Source organism: Littorina saxatilis, linkage group LG2 (genome assembly GCF_037325665.1).
Source record: "Littorina saxatilis isolate snail1 linkage group LG2, US_GU_Lsax_2.0, whole genome shotgun sequence".
In the NCBI taxonomy this organism is placed as follows: Eukaryota; Metazoa; Mollusca; class Gastropoda; order Littorinimorpha; family Littorinidae; genus Littorina; species Littorina saxatilis.
In genome coordinates this window covers 95,759,340-95,765,339 of record NC_090246.1, presented here as the reverse complement: position 1 = coordinate 95,765,339, position 6,000 = coordinate 95,759,340, and positions in this window count along the sequence as shown.

Genomic DNA, 6,000 nt, shown 5'->3' with positions numbered 1-6,000 from the left:
GCACGTGACAATCGACTCGATTTGAGAGAAACTAGAAAAATGGGTGTCTGAGTGATGGATACAAAATCCCTCTGTGTAGTACAAAACGTGTGTCTGAGTGATGGATACAATATCCCTCTGTGTAGTACAAAACGTGTGTCTGAGTGATGGATACAAAATCCCTCTGTGTAGTACAAAACGTGTGTCTGAGTGATGGATACAATATCCCTCTGTGTAGTACAAAACGTGTGTCTGAGTGATGGATACAATATCCCTCTGTGTAGTACAAAACGTGTGTCTGAGTGATGGATACAATATCCCTCTGTGTAGTGCAAAACGTGTGTCTGAGTGATGGATACAATATCCCTCTGTGTAGTACAAAACGTGTGTCTGAGTGATGGATACAATATCCCTCTGTGTAGTACAAAACGTGTGTCTGAGTGATGGATACAATATCCCTCTGTGTAGTACAAAACGTGTGTCTGAGTGATGGATACAATGTCCCTCTGTGTAGTACAAAACGTGTGTCTGAGTGATGCATACAATATATCCCTCTGTGTAGTACAAAACGTGTGTCTGAGTGATGGATACAATATCCCTCTGTGTAGTACAAAACGTGTGTCTGAGTGATGGATACAATATCCCTCTGTGTAGTACAAAACGTGTGTCTGAGTGATGGATACAATATCCCTCTGTGTAGTACAAAACGTGTGTCTGAGTGATGGATACAATATCCCTCTGTGACAAAACGTGTGTCTGAGTGACGGATACAATATCCCTCTGTGTAGTACAAAACGTGTGTCTGAGTGATGGATACAATATCCCTCTGTGTAGTACAAAACGTGTGTCTGAGTGATGGATACAATATCCCTCTGTGTAGTACAAAACGTGTGTCTGAGTGACGGATACAATATCCCTCTGTGTAGTACAAAACGTGTGTCTGAGTGATGGATACAATATCCCTCTGTGTAGTACAAAACGTGTGTCTGAGTGATGGATACAATATCCCTCTGTGTAGTACAAAACGTGTCCGTTTTTGCTTTCTTGTGTTTTTGCTGTTTTTTAATCTCCGCAAACAAGAAAATCATGCGCCTGTGGCTCTAAAGGTCAGACAAGCAAGAAAACATGTGTGGACAGATGGAGCAAAGTTTGGTGTATACCGTCTCAACGACCGTTATGGCACATCCCGCAGGTGCTGGCGTTTGTACTTACGCCCCTACCCCCCCCCCCCCCCCCCCCCACCCCCACCTCTTCCTCTCGGCAATTCATCGTACCCTGTAGTGAACGGAGAAAGCAACATATTACAAAGAAAAAGAAAAAAAACTATACTGACTCGACTGCCAACCAGTCAACCGATCAAAGCAACCCAAAATCCAACCAAACCAAAAAGACTCGACCCTACCCAACCCAGGGGCGGATCCAGGGGGGGTTTTCGGGGTCTCCGGACCCACCCACCCCCCCCCCCCCCAGCCTAAAAATATAAAGTTAAAAAAAAGTTTAAAAAAAAAAGAAAAAAAAGTTTAAAAAAAAGTGATGGCTCAGATTGCAACAGATTGCTCACTTTTCCATGATTTTTATCAAAATGTGCCCGGGGAGCCGGCCTTTGTATTGTAAGTGACGGTTTTGGAAAGTATTTGGGTAATTTGCTGGCTCAGATTCCACCAGATCGGTCAATTGTCCTTGTTCTGATCCAAATTTGTCTTCTTAAATTTACTTTTTGGAAGTTTCTTGGCACCAGATTGCTCCATTTTCCTTGTTTTTATCAACATTTTCCGGGAGGGGGGGGGGAGGCATGCCCCCTGAACCCCCTAGGAGATTCGAACGCTTCGCGCCCTCATTTAACCGCTTCGGGTCGTCGATTTGTCCCTTAAAGAAATTTGGAAACCCCCCTCCCCCCTTAAAAATGATGTGATCCGCCCCTGCAACCTAACTCAAGCCAACCTTATCAATGTTACCAGCGTATGTAATCATGCAAGCATTTTAGACGATCTCGTTTAATAGGTATCCGTTTTGGTAAGTTCTTGATCAAATTTTGGTCAGCCTGGCGCTGACTTCATCACTGAGGATGGTAATTCAATTCAATTCAATTCAATTCAATAAAACTGTATTGTCTGAATGTAACACACATAAATATTTCTTTTGGCTCGTGTATAATTACGTCACATAAAAACAACACTCTGAGAACACATAGGCACATCAAAGTACACATCAATGCACACATAACCTTGGAACCAACCCAAGGATCAGTTAAGTATGATGGCACGTGATAAACAGTGTATTTACTATACTATAACCATTTCTAACTCTCTCACACCAGCTTGGGTGCATTCCCAAATGGCACGACTGGCATCCATGATAATTATGTTAGTTGATGCTAAGTGTCCCTGCCACTTCAATTTTGATAAGGCTTACTTAACCGATATGAAAGTGGAACGTTTAGAGCAGGTGTGTTGAAATACGGGTGAAGGATCTGTTAGAGCCTTCTTTTGAATGTAAGATGTGTGTAGTATTAATATAAGGCGCGGTTCTGGTTAGTGTCCCGTTTAAACTATGTCTGTCTTATATCTGCAAAGGTATAGTATGGAAGTAGCCATTTAGTGAAGTCGTTTTTCGGAGACATTCACATTACGGAGTTCAAGGAGCATTCGCTGTGCTTTAACAACAACAACAACAACAACAACAACAACAACAGCAAACAACAACAACAACAACAACAACAACAACAACAACAACAACAAACAACAACAACAACAACAACAACAACAACAACAACAACAACAACAACAACAGCAACAACAACAAAGGATCACACAAGCAGCAATGGATACAAACTTCCATTACCACAAGATTAAAACACTTAGAGGGCTGTCACACATGCGACTGAGTCGCGCGCGCGATTTACCCTGTCACACAGCCGACTCAGTCGTAGAAAACAGCTACGACAAGTCTGCGACTCAGTCTCATGCGATTCCCTCGTAGCTTTGAGGTTTAGAACATGTTCTATTCCTGCGATCCAGTCGTCGGTCAATCGCAGGGGCAGAGCCAACAGAGCCAATCAGAACGCGTTGCTGCGGCCTTGACGCCGTGACGTAAAATAATGGCGGACAGTGGCGTACAGCGTCTCTTCGTCGATTCAAAACTTTTTGGAAGAACAGTTTTTTACTCAGATATAAAGGAGACGTTTTAGGCGTGTACAGCGGTCGGAAAACATTAATTGCAGCTGTCTGGGAACTTTTTTTCTTGCAAAGGCGTAATGCTGAAAGGAATTTTTCAGAAAGGTAGAGCGACGTTCGAACATTTAGCGTCTGCTCTCGCAAAGCGCGTTTGCCGTGTTCACTATGACACGTCACTTCCGCCCCGCTCGCGTGGAGTTATCGTTCGCCAGTCGTTCGTCTATCGTTCATCGTGTGACGGGTCAATGGATAAGATGTGATGTGCGATCGGCCAAAGACTGAATCGCAAGACTGAATCGCAAGACTGAATCGCAACGACTGAGTCGCCTGTATGACCGGGGCTTAACACACCCTACGTACGATGTCTCTGGAAACACCTCCGCGCGGAGGGGTTTTGCGGCCAGCGCAGCAAAAATAAAGAGTGGAAACTTTTCTCGGCTCGCGGGGCAGCAAGCACTATGTTATCCTTAGCGGATTATGACTTTATTCAGTTATTCTGCAGAAAAGACAAATGCTGGAGAAAAACCGTTCTTTTCTGCAGCATTTCTGCATAATGTCATCTTTCGCCGAAGCAGCGTTTTTTTCTGCAGCAAAACATTTTACTGCAGTTGAAAATTAAAATCAAGAATGTTGCAGTAAAACGGTGCTGTTGTTTTACTGCAGAAAACCTGTTTACATTTTTTCTGCAGCATTTTGTACTGGCTCTTGGCGGATTATGACATTATTCAGTTATTCTGGAGAAAAACCAAAATGCTGGAGAAAAACTGTCTTTTCTGCAGCATTTCTGCATAATGTCATCTTTCGCCGAAGCAACGTTTTTTACTGCAGTAAAACACTTTTTCTGAAGCATAATGTTTACTTGGTTTTTTGCAGTATTATTGCGATTAACTTTTTCTTCAGAATAGTCTGTGACAGTTTTTCTGGAGAAAAACGAACGACCTTGTAAAGTAGCGTTTGTATTCGTCGCCCCCTGGGATAGTATAATAGTTTGTAGCTATTGGTAATTCTGGATGAGTCCATCTCTCGACAGAGGGGGGCTCGCGTGCTCCAACATCATAATGAGCCAGTACAAAATGCTGCAGAAAAAGTCTAAACAGGTTTTCTGCAGTAAAAAAACAGCACCGTTTTACTGCAGCATTCTTGATTTCAATTTTACTGCAGTAAGATGTTTTGCTCCAGAAAAAAACCGTTGCTTCGGCGAAAGATGACATTATGCAGAAATGCTGCAGAAAAGACAGTTTTTCTCCAGCATTTCTGTTTTTCTGCAGAATAACTGAATAATGCCAAAATGCTGAAGAAAAAGTGTAAACTGTTTTTCTCCAGTAAAACAACATCACCGTTTTACTGCAGAAAACCTATTTACACTTTTTCTGCAGCATTTTGTACTGGCTCATTATAATCTTGGAGCACGCGAGCCCCCCTCTGTCGAGAGATGGACTCATCCAGAATTACCAATGGTTACAAACTATTATACTATCCCAGGGGGCGACGAATACAAACGCTACTTTACAAGGTCGTTCGTTTTTCTCCAGAAAAACTGTCACAGACTATTCTGAAGAAAAAGTTAATCGCAATAATGCTGCAAAAAAAAACCAAGTTAACATTATGCTTCAGAAAAAGTGTTTTACTGCAGTAAAAAAAACGTTGCTTCGGCGAAAGATGACATTATGCAGAAATGCTGCAGAAAAGACAGTTTTTCTCCAGCATTTCGGTTTTTCTCCAGAATAACTAAATAATAAAGTCATAATCCGCCAAGAGCCAATACAAAATGCTGCAGAAAAAATGTAAACAGGTTTTCTGCAGTAAAACAACAGCACCGTTTTACTGCAGCATTCTTGATTTAAATTTTACTGCAGTAAAATGTTTTGCTGCAGAAAAAAACGCTGCTTCGGCGAAAGATGACATTATGCAGAAATGCTGCAGAAAAGAACGGGTTTTCTCCAGCATTTGTCTTTTCTGCAGAATAACTGAATAAAGTCATAATCCGCTAAAGATAACATAGTGCTTGCTGCCGCGCGAGCCGAGAAAAGTTTCCCTCTTTATTTTTGCTGCGTTGGCCGCAAAACCCCTCCGCGCGGAGGTGTTTCCAGACACATCGTACGTAGGGTGTGTAAGTGTTTTAATCTTGTGGTAATGGAAGTTTGTATCCATTGCTGCTTGTGTGATCCTTTGTTGTTGTTGAAGTAGTCCTTGGCGCAGGTATATTCTGCCCATAAACAGGCAAACACCTGAGTGGCGTGACTCTGTTGCTGCTAGCTTTTCACTGGGATGAAGCGACCCACATTTTCCAGCGATGGAACAATAAGATAATGACAATGAAAATGAAATTTCTTCTTCTTCTTCGTCGTTCGCTCAGACAGCAACTCCGGAGGCCCTGATGAAGGCTGCTGTACGCCGGAGGCTCTCCATGGAATGAACATGAATGAAATGAACAGCTTGATGTGTGAAGCCCCGTGTGATTGAAAAACGTTATTAACTTGCAGGACATGAAGCAATCAATCACAATATTCTATTCTACGAGTTGGCAGGTGTGCACAGTCAGCATGTGTCCTCATTTGAACCACTTTTAGTACAAGGATGTAAAATTCATTTGCGCAAACATTTATGTTTTGGGGCTACCCGTCACTTTTATAGTCTGTTCGGCAACAGATGGTACGACTCTTTTCCAAGAGCATACATCCTATTTCTGTAACTACAGCAAACGTTGAAGCTCAAGTGTGTTTTTTTTCCACGGCGTGAGAATAAACTTTGCAAACAGAACAACTTTAACTTTCGGATCAAGCAAACACTCAATCAATCAATCAATATGAGGCTTATATCGCGCGTATTCCGTGGGTACAGTTCTAAG